General features: G+C 39.0%; 1 long non-coding RNA gene across 1 annotated transcript in view; it reads right to left on the bottom strand.

Annotated features, from left to right (window-relative positions):
• LOC140639405 (uncharacterized) overlaps nt 1-6,118 on the bottom strand; it is a 47,372-nt gene extending 41,254 nt beyond the window's left edge. The window contains exon 1 of the long non-coding RNA XR_012036138.1: nt 5,847-6,118. This is a non-coding gene — a long non-coding RNA (uncharacterized lncRNA). The remainder of the gene's footprint in view (nt 1-5,846) is intronic.
• Between the last annotated feature and the right edge of the window lie 5,203 nt (nt 6,119-11,321).

Raw genomic sequence — 11,321 nt, forward strand, 5'->3', positions numbered from 1 at the left:
TTTAGTTTGGAGAAAGTAAAAAATAAAGTACAGAGATGATTATAGCAGATTACAGATGTTTCCAATACCCAGCAGTGACCATTGTCACTATTATGATACACTGACTTATCTTTTTTCTAATAAAAAGAAAAGTTATAGGGGCACCTGGCTGACTCAGTCGGTAGAGTATCCAGCTCCTTAACTCAGGGGTATGAGTTCAAGCCCCACATTGGGCATAGAGCTTACTCAAAAAAAAATGAAAAATTAAAAAAAAAAAGTTACAGATAAAGTTGAAGTTCTCTTTGACTCACATCCTCAGTCCTATTCCCTTCTTTCCCTTCCCAGAAGCAACCCTATTACGTATGTTTTTTTCTACGTGTTCTCTAAAGTTATTAAATTATACATTTACATGTGTGTATACCTAAATAATATGTAGGATTTTTTAGTGGAAAACTTAAGAACCTATACAGTTCATGTTTTACAACCTACATTTTTCCTTCCTTTCTCTCCACATGATATTTCTGCCCTTTGTGCTGGTACATGCAGATCTAGTTGTAAGCTCCCTGAAGGCAAAGTTTTTGGCTTGCTTATCTCTAAATCCCCAGAACCTAGTACAGTATTTGGCATTTGGTAGGTACTTAATATGTATTTCATAGGAGAATTAATATCATTCATTTTTATTTATTTTTAATTAATTAATTTTTAACCTTTTTTTTTTTTTTTTTTAAGTAGGCTCCACATCCTTTACCTACCCAGCCAGCGAGGCCCCCCTAGCTCATTTTTAACTGTTGGTACTAATTAACTGTATGACAGGCCCACATATCACATTTCATCTATTTACTCCCCCACTGGTGAACAATTTCCGTTGTTTCTAATTTACATGCTTTTTAGTACAACATCCTTGTATAAGTCTTTCTATGCCTATGTTTGAGATTTTATCATGCTGACTTAGAGTTGGAATTGCTGCATTGTAGGAATTTATCTACCGAGATACAGTCAAATTGCTTTTCAAAATTTCCAGGCTTTCAAATATGTCAAGAATTTCTCTCCACAGTTTTTGTTTTTGTTTTCTGAGTGCTCTCTACCCTAAAGCAATAGTTTTATCTTATTCTTTCCTTTGGCATCTCAGCTTTTCAAAATAATGATCTATTGGCCCTAGGATCCATTCATGCCTAATGCTTGAAAGAGCTAACCTCTGATTTTTAAGTTCTATTAGCCACTTAGTCCTCCCTTTAAAAAATAATTACTGGGGCACCAGGGTGGCTCAGTCAGTTAAGTGTCCAACTCTTGGTTTCAGCTCAGGTCATGATCTCAGGGTTGTGAGAAGGAGCCCTGTGTCAGGCTCTATGCTGGGCATGGAGCTTGCTTAAGATTCTCTCCCTCTCTCTCTCCCTCTGCCCCTCCTCACCACGTGTGTGTGCTCTCTCTCTTTCTAAAAAAAAAAATTACTATATATACACATATGTATGTAGTAAAAATTATTATATGTAGTAAATATGTACTGTATATGCTATAAATAAATAGTAAATACAGTACTTTAATACTTTTTTTAGAATTTAAAAAAATATTTTATTTATTTATTCATGAGAGAGAGAGAGGCAGAGACACAGGCAGAAGGAGAAGCAGGCTCCTTGCAGGGAGCCTGATGTAGGACTCAATCCCTGGACCCCAGGATCATGACGTAAGCCAAAGGCAGAGGCTCAACCGCTGAGCTACACAAGCGTCCCTTTTTATACTATTTATATTATTATTATAGTAATAGTATTTATAATATTGTACATCACTACCATCATTACCACCCTTCACAAGGATAATCACTACTCTGCTTTGTAACAGCACAGATTTTACATGAGTTTATATAAGAGAGAGCAATTATGGAGTCTTGATAAGTCCAAAGTCTGCAGGGCAGTCCAGCAAGCTAGAAACACAGGGGATTTGATATTTAGCTCAAGTCTAAAGGCAACCTGAAAGAATTCCATCTTTTGGGGGGAACCTCAGTCTTTTTCTCTTAAAACCTTTAACTGATTGGTTGAGGCCCACCATATAATGGGGGTTGATCTGCTTTACTCAAAATCTATTCATTTTTTAAAAGTTTTATTTAAGTAACTTCTGTATCCAATGTGGGGCTCGAACTCACAACCCTGTGATCAAGAGTCATATGCTCTACTAACTTAAATGATAATCTTGTCTAAAAAATTCCTTCACAACAACATCTGGACTGGTATTTGATCAACTGTCTGGGTATCATGTCAAAGCATAAAATTAACCATCACACTAGGTGATTTTTTTTCTTTAACTTTTTTTTTTAAGGTTTATTTATTTATTTTTAAAGATTTTATTTATTTATTCATGAGAGACACACAGAGAAAGAGAGAGGCAGAGATACAGGCAAAGGGAGAAGCAGGCTCCCCACAAGGAGCCCGATGCGGGACTCGATCCCAGATCCCAGGATCATGCCCTGAGCCAAAGGCTGATGCGCAACTGCTGAGCCACTCAGGCATCCCAAGGTTTACTTATTTATTTGAGAAAAAGAGATAGTACTCACAAGAGAGTAGGGTCGGGGGGAACAGAGGGAGAGGGACAAGCAGACTCTGAACTGAACTGCAGAGCCTGATGTGGGGCCAGATTCCATGACCATGGAATCTGATCATGATGTGAGCAGAAATCAAGTCACCGACTGAGCCACCCAGGGGCGCTAAATGTTAAGTTTTTTAAGCCTCTTTTAATCTATAGGTTTTCCCAGCCAAATCCCTGTCTCTTTTGTCCTTTTGTAATTTATTTGTTGAAGAAGCAGGGTCCTTTGTATTTATTTATTTTTTTTGTGTGTGACTGCTTCCTCATTGTGTAGTTCAATTTTTTTCCCTATAAATCAATAGTTGGATCTAAAGTCTTGATTAGATTCAGGTTTGAAATTTTTGACCAGTTCTTCACAAGTAGATGTTTATTACTTTATCAGAAGGCACATAATATCTGATTGTCTTTACGACATTACCAGTCACTGATGCTTGGTGCCTAGACTCATGAATTCATTAGGAGATTGCAAAATGGTAGAGTTCGGGGCTATTATTTCTTCTTCATTTCTTAGCTGCAGTGTTTCCAAAAAAAGATTTTTTTCTCTCTCTCTCAAACAAAAAAAGAAAAAATGAAAGGAAAGAAAGAAAGAAATTAATTCACCTTATATACTAATTGGTTAACTAGTGGCATAGGATGTACAGGAAAGGCAGGATATACATTTGTTTCTTTCTCTTTGCTTATCAGTTTTCAAATAATGAATTTTGTTGATAAGCGTCCTCTAAAAGTGACCATTATGGGAGTGAGTGTCTGGGTGGCTCAGTTAGTTGAATATCTGATTTTTGGTTTTGGCTCAGGTTGGATTTCAGGGTGGTGAGACTGAGCCCCAGAGCAGGCTCTGTGCTCAGTGTGGAGTCTGCTTCTCTCCCTCTCCCTCTCCCTCTGCACCTCCCCTCAATCATTCTCTCTCTTTCTCAAAATAAATAAATAAATCTTTTAAAAAAATAAATAAAAGTGACCATTATGAATATGAACACATTTGATGGACTTCAAACCGCATCCTTATTGATACTCAAATTGTTCCAAGAAGGAGAGTCTTTGAGTTGACTCCTGGGTCTTTTTCACATGTCCTTAATAATCCTTGATATTTACCTTGCTATCTGGTAGGATGACAAAATAGTCCATGCTAATCTTGCATGTTTCTTAATGGGGAATGGAATTTCAAATCCACTGTCTTAACATTAGGGATACTAATCATAAGGCCATTCTAATCTTTTCAGTGAACACAGGAAAATTATTTATTTATTTATTTATTTATTTATTTATTTATTTATTTATTTATAAGATTTTTATTATTTATTTATTAATAGAGACACAGAGAGAGAGAGAGGCAGAAACACAGGCAGAGGGAGAAGTGGGCTCCATGCAGGGAGCCCGATGTGGGACTCATCCCGGGTCTCCAGGATCATGCCCTGGACCGCAGGCGGCGCTAAACCGCTGAGCCACCGGGGCTGGCCCCAGCTGTATTTCTGTTATCTGTATTTTTTTTTTTTTCCATTTATTTATGGTAGTCACACACAGAGAGAGAGAGAGGCAGAGACATAGGCAGAGGGAGAAGCAGGCTCCATGCACCGGGAGCCTGACGTGGGATTCGATCCCGGGTCTCCAGGATCACGCCCTGGGCCAAAGGCGGGCGCCAAACCGCTGCGCCACCCAGGGATCCCCCCGCAGCTGTATTTCTAATGCACGTTCAGGACTATAAGTTTTGGTATTCAAACTCTTCTATCTTATATCTGTGTCTCTTTTTTCTTCTCACTAAGAATTCTGATTTAAAGGACACCATAGATGATAGAATTAGATTGTTAAAAATTTTCTCATTTTCTTTTTCTACATTACACAGAATGATATAGTACTAAAGCTGCCTCTAATAATATGATTATTGTAAAGAGTTTTATTTTTATTTTTTATTTTTAAAATATTTTATTTGTTTATTCATGATAGACATAGAGAGAGAGAGAGAGAGGCAGAGACACAGGCAGAGGCAGAAGCAGGTTTCATGCCGGGAGCCCGATGTGGGACTTGATCCTGAGACTCCAGGATCGCGCCCTGGACCAAAGGCAGGTGCTAAACCGCTGAGCCACCCAGGGATCCCCTGTAAAGAGTTTTAAATTCTTTTTTTGCTGATCTTCTTTGCTGTCCTGCTAAAGACTCTATATACATTTAAATTCATTTATTTTTAGTTACCTTTTATTTTTAAGGATTACTTTAAGATTTTAATTTTGTATGTTTCCCAAGATCCTTCTTTTTTTTTTTTTTAAAGATTTATTGATTTATTCCTGAGACACAGAGAGAGAGAAAGAGAGACAGAGACAGAGACAGAGAGAGGCAGAGACACAGGCAGAGGGAGAAGCAGGCTCCCCACGGGGAGCCTGATGTGGAACTCGATCCCAGATCCCAGGATCACACCCTGATCTGAAGGCAGACGCTCAACCCGAGCCACCCAGGTGTCCCACCCGAGATCCTTCTTATTAATTTTCTCCTCTCATTAACACTGTGCCATAGGTGTTATTACCTCCATATTACAACTGCGGAGATTGAGAATTTGCAGGAGTCCAAGGTTACATAATTCGTATATACTAGACTGGAGCTGGTGTTCACAGCACATCTTCCTGATTCCAAAGCCCATGTGTTAAGTCACTCTACCACACATCCTATCTTATTATATATAAGAAGTGACATAAATTATGGAAGATGAAGTTACGGATGCATAATATAAAGCCTCTCCAGCCTGTAACTGTTTTCAGCTAGAAAAGCCTAAGATAAAGTAACTCAAACCTTGATTTTTAAAAAAATATTTTATTTATTTATTAATAATAGAGAGAGAGAGAGGCAGAGACACAGGCAGAGGGAGAAGCAGGCTCCATGCAGGGAGCTGGACGTGGGATTCGGTCCCCAGACTCCAGGATCACGTCCTGGACTAAAGGCAGGCGCTAAACCGCTGAGCCACCCAGGGATCCCCTCAAACCTTGATTTTTGAATATAGGAGAATATCTTAAAAATCATATTTATGTAGAAGAAGGATGTAACTTCATATTTTCAAGAGATCTAAACTGGTGTTGAAAATGGAAATAGGCTGGACTATATTACACATTTGTAAAGTTTTGTTAGTACAGGGATTAATGACTTACGTTCTGGTGGCAGGCAGGAGTGCCTTTGCCAACCTCTACCTGTGATCTTGAGCTAACTCTTCACTATGTAACACATTATCTGTAATGTGGGAATACAAGTACTTTTTACCATCTTGGACAGTTGTGGGATTAAAATAAGATCATGCAAACAAATGCTTAGCATCATACCTGGCTTTTAATGAATGCTCTGTAACTCATACTTTCTTCTTCTTCTTATTTATTAACGGATTGCTTTTTGGCAGTTGATGTGGGATTCCAAATGACTAGGCCAGGGTGAGGTCAATTGGCCTATGCTAGTTGGGGGGGCCCATCTAGGGCTTCATTAGTCATCTGCAGGCCCCCCGCAATAGTTAAGAAAGACACCATGTCACTTCCAATCTATCCCAAAGGAGAAAGTACCAACAAGGATGACAAAAAGTCAAGGTCTTGCATAAACTGAGCTAATGACCAGATCAAAGGTTCTTAATCACAGCTGCACATTAGAATCATCGGAAGAGCTTTTAAAAAATAACCTCCAGATGAATTAAATCAAAATCCCTGGGTATAGGACCCAGAATCAGTATTTTATTTTATTTTATTTTATTTTATTTTATTTTATTTTATTTTATTTTCATTATTTTTTAAAATTTATTTATGATAGGCACACAGTGAGAGAGAGAGAGGCAGAGACACAGGCAGAGGGAGAAGCAGGCTCCATCTCCATGCACCGGGAGCCCGATGTGGGATTCGATCCCGGGTCTCCAGGATCGCGCCCTGGGCCAAAGGCAGGCGCCAAACCGCTGCGCGACCCAGGGATCCCCAGAATCAGTATTTTAAAAAAAGAGATCCTTCAAATGATTTTAGTGTGCAGTTAGGGTTGACAGTGATTTTACCTGATGGTGTGTAAGGTCACATCTGATGCTCAAAATCTCTGATAGAAGCCGTCAGGCATGGACTCCTTAACCTCTAGTCTCCTATCCACATATGTCTCTTCAAGGACAACCATATTCTGAAGGCTTCCCCACATTGTGTCCTGCCTCCTTGAGGATCAGATTCTTTTTTTTTTTTTAAGATTTTAATCTGTTTATTCATGAGAGACACAGACAGGGAGAGGCAGAGACACAGGCAGAGGGAGAAGCAGGCCCCATGCAGGAAGCCCGACATGGGACCTGATCCCAGGACTCCAGGATCATGCCCTGAGCCAAAGGCGGACACTCAACCACTGAGCCACCCAGGCTCCCGAGGATCAGATTCTGTTTATACTTCTCTCCCTGTATCTTCATCCCCTATGCTTTCTAGAGCTCCCTTCTCCCAGCAAATAAATGTATTCAAATTCTTTTCATCTTAAACATGCACACACACACACACACACACACCCTAGAATCAAATCAAACCCAAATCAAAAGACCCTTTCATCATTCTGTGTCTCCCCATCTGACTATGGTCAGATGAAGTGCTACAGGTCTTTTAGCTCATAGTCCAGCTTTCAGAAAACATTGTCTCCACTCACATTCCTCATGCCACACTTTCTGTTTAATCTCGCACCCACTGCAGTCTGGCACTGCTCCACCAGCTCCCTGAAACTGTTCTTGGCAATGTCAATAAGGGCTGCTTTCTTCTAGTCCTCACCTGACAAGATACTGCTGACTTCACTTTCATTCTTTTTTTCCCCTCCCATTTTATTGGGGTAAAATACTCATAATAGAAGATGTGTATTTAAACCATTTTAAAGAATATATATGGCATTAAATACATTCATAATGTTGTACAACCATTATCAGTATCTAGTTCTAGAGCTTTTCATCATCACAAATGGAAACCCTGTGCCCATATAAACAGTCACTCTCCACTCATATCCCTCAACAGCCTCTGGCAACCACTAATCTCTAGGGACTTTCCTATTCTGCCTATTATCTGTAAAATAATAAGTGATCTTTTGTGACTGGCTTCTTTCAATTAACATGTTTTCAAGGTCCACCACATTGCAGCATGTATCAATACTGCATTCTTTTTATAGCTGAATAATATTCCACTGTATGGATATACCACATTTTTTTTATCCATTCATCTATTGATGGACATTTGCGTCATTTCCACTTTTTGGCTATTATTGAATAAAACTGCTATGAACTTCATTCATTGATGTGTTTTTGTTTGAACACCCATGGGGTCTGTTCCTAGGAGTGAAGTTGCTGAGTCACGTGGTAATACTAAGTTTAACTTATTGAGGAACCACCAAATTGTTTTCCACAGTAGCTGTGCAATTTTACATTGCTACCAGCCATGTGTGAGAGTTCCAGTTTCTCCACATCCTTGCCAATACTTGGTTTATTTTGTTTCAAATTATGGCCATCCCAGTGGGTGTAAAGTATCTTATTACAGGTTGCTTTACATTTTCCAGATAGATGTCTAATGATGTTGACCATCTTCTCATATGCTTGTTAGCCACTGTATATCTTCTTTGGGAAAATGTGTAATTAAGTCATTTGCCTGTTTTTAAATTGGGTTGTCTGTCTTTTCATTGTTGAGTTACTCTTTTTTTCTTTTTTTAAGATCTTATTTTTAGGGGATCCTTGGGTAGCTCAGCGGTTTAGCACCTGCCTTCGGCCCGGGGCGTGATCCTGGAGTCCTGGGATCGGGTCCTGCGTTGGGCTCCTTATGTGGAGCCTGCTTCTCCCTCTGCCTGTGTCTCTGCCTCTGTGTGTGTGTCTCTCTCATGAATAAATAAATAAAATATTTAAAAATAAAATAAAATAAGTTTCAGAAGAATAAGAAATATTTCCCCCACATTTCCTATTCTACCAGACTTCACACTTCAGCTAGATTTTCACACTTCCTACGGAAAACAACAACACAAAAATCCCATACTTTTGTCAACTGAAAATTCTACAGTTCTGCAGCAGTGACAGAAAGCATTTTTTTCCTCATAAAAATCCGTATTATGTAAGCAAAACAAAACATTACTGAGCTCTTGATTTTTAAATGTTTAGGTGGCAAGTTTATTCAGAGTGCTCTGCAGTGGCCCCTGGCTAGCTTAGTTGGAAGTGCATGGGACTCCTGATCTCTTGGTGGAGTTTGAGTCCCACATTGGGCATAGAGATTACTTTGAGAAAAAAAAAAAAAATTCTGCCTAAAGAAAAAGTTCAATTGTAGCACTTCACCTTTCCTAAGCTATAATTATTTATTTATGAGAAACACAGAGAGAGAGGCAGAGACACAGGCAGTGAGAGAAGCAGGCTCCACGCAGGGAGCCCGATGTGGGACTCGATCCTGGGACTCTAGGATCACAGCCTGGGCTGAAGGCAGGCTCTCGACCGCTGAGCCACCCAGGTGTCCCAAAAATCTTATTTTTAATTAATCTCTATATCCAGTGTGGGGCTTGAATTCATGACCCCCAGATCAAGAGTCACATGCTCTTCTGATTAAGCCAGTCGGGTGCCCCTCATTCTTTTTTAACCTATGTTTTTATCTAATATTTTTCCCATGACAAAAGAAATACATGCTTGCTAAAGATGTGAAACCATACAAGAATGTAAATAAACTATTTCTCCTCCTTGGTTTTACATGACAGAACTTTGTCTTTATTTTCTTTCTACTTCTCTGAGAAAGTTTCTTCTGACTTCTTCATAGGTTCTAATTCCTTTTCCTAACCTTTCACTGGTGGAGCACTCCAAGATTTTGTGCTCAGTCTTCTTCTCTCTTCCTATGAATATTTCCTGGCATTCACATTCATAACACTAATAATAACTCCAGTTTTGACTTCTTTTTGAACTCAAGACCCCAACCAGATATCACCACTTAGATATTTCAAAAGGATCTCAAGATGAATATGTCCCCAAATTATTGCTTCCATAAACTTGTTTCTCCCATTTTTTTAAAAAAAGATTTTATTTATTTATTCATGAGAGAACCAGAGAGAAAGAGGCAGAGACAGGCAGAGGGAGAAACAGGCTCCATGCAGGGAGCCGGAGGCGGGACTCGATCCCGAGTCTCCAGGATCACGCCCTGGGCTGAAGGTGGCACTAAACTGCTGAGCCACCTGGGCTGCCTTGTTTCTCCCATTTTATTTTATTTTTTTAAAGATTTTATTCATTTATTCATAGAGACACAGAGAGAGAATGAGAGGCAGAGACACAGGCAGAAAGAGAAGCAGGCTCCATGCAGAGAGCCTGACGTGGGAGTCGATCCAAGGTCTCCAGGATCACTCCCCAGGCTACAGGCAGCACTAAACCGCTGCACCACCGGGGCTGCCCTGTTTCTCCCATTTAAAACAAAGTTTATGTATTTATTGTTTTGAGTAATCTCTACACCCAACGTGGGTCTTGAATTCAAGACCCCAAGGTCAAGAATTCCATGCTTTTCTGATTGAGCCAGCCAGAGCCCCCTCTCCCATTTTTCTTATTATAAATGGGTGGCACCAGGATCTATCAACCACATTGCCCAAGCAAAAATCTAGTGAGTTATTTTAAGATTGTTTTTTTCTGTTCTACTCATATCTGATCAATCAATAGTTATGGTTGATCTGATTTCTACATGTATCTTTTACCATTTTTCCTCATTTCAAACCTTAGTATCTCTGTTATGATTCAGATCTCCACTATCCATTGCCTGGACTATTGAAGTACTTGGTCACTGTGCTTTCTGCCTCTGGGTTTGTCTTGTCCCAATTTATTCTATACATTTTTCTAAATAAAAAGTTGATCATGCTACTTGAAATTCTTCATTTAACCTCTATGATCTATGGAATAAAAATTACTTTTTCTTTTTTTAAATATAAGCTCTATGATCAACCTGGAGCTTGAACTCATGACTCTAAGATCAAGAGTCACATGCTCTATTGACTGAGTTAGCCAGGCACTCCCATTCTCTCTCTCTTTTTTTTTTTTTTAAATATAGGAACTGTCAAAATTTTAGTTTTTAATGTTTAATAGCAAAACAGACCAAGGTCCAAGATATAAAGTTGCCATGTTCAAGAAACTGGAGGAAAAATCACTTTATAAACTAACTATATAGTATGTGCTAAGAAGAATGCATTCTTTAAAAAAATTGCATTCTTAAGACATTCTTAGCACAGCAAAAAATGAATTTTGGGATTTGTCTGCAAAATCCTGTTAATACTTCATTTTCTTTTTTAAAAAAGATTTTATTTATTCATTTGAAAAAGAGACAGAGAGAGCACAAATGGGGGAGGGGTGGAGGGTGATGGACAAGTAGACCCCTCGCTGAGTAAGGAGAATGACACAGGGCTCCATCCCAGGATCCCAAGAACCTGAGCCAAAGTCAGACACTTGACTGACTGAGCCACACAGGGGCCCTCTATACTTCGTTTTCTATGCTACTTTCATATTTTATGTTCCAGCAATTATTAACTACCTGTGTTTTTTTAACTAGACCAAATTATTCATAGCTTCATGTCTTGGAATGTGACATTCTCTCTACCTAAAGTTACCTTTTTTTACTTTTCTTTATTCTTACTCATTTTTCAAGTTCCATCTCAAAAGGTATGAAGTCTTCTATGAAGTCTTCCAGACTCCAGCATAGAACCTTAATTCTTTTCTTATATTTCCATTGGGTATTGCACATGCCTATGACATATGGATTATCTTATTGTAAATGAATTTTTAAAATAAATATCTGTTTCTTCAAGAGACTATGACATCCTTG

This window comes from Canis lupus, chromosome 9, assembly GCF_048164855.1.
Source record: "Canis lupus baileyi chromosome 9, mCanLup2.hap1, whole genome shotgun sequence".
NCBI classification, from domain to species: domain Eukaryota; kingdom Metazoa; phylum Chordata; class Mammalia; order Carnivora; family Canidae; genus Canis; species Canis lupus.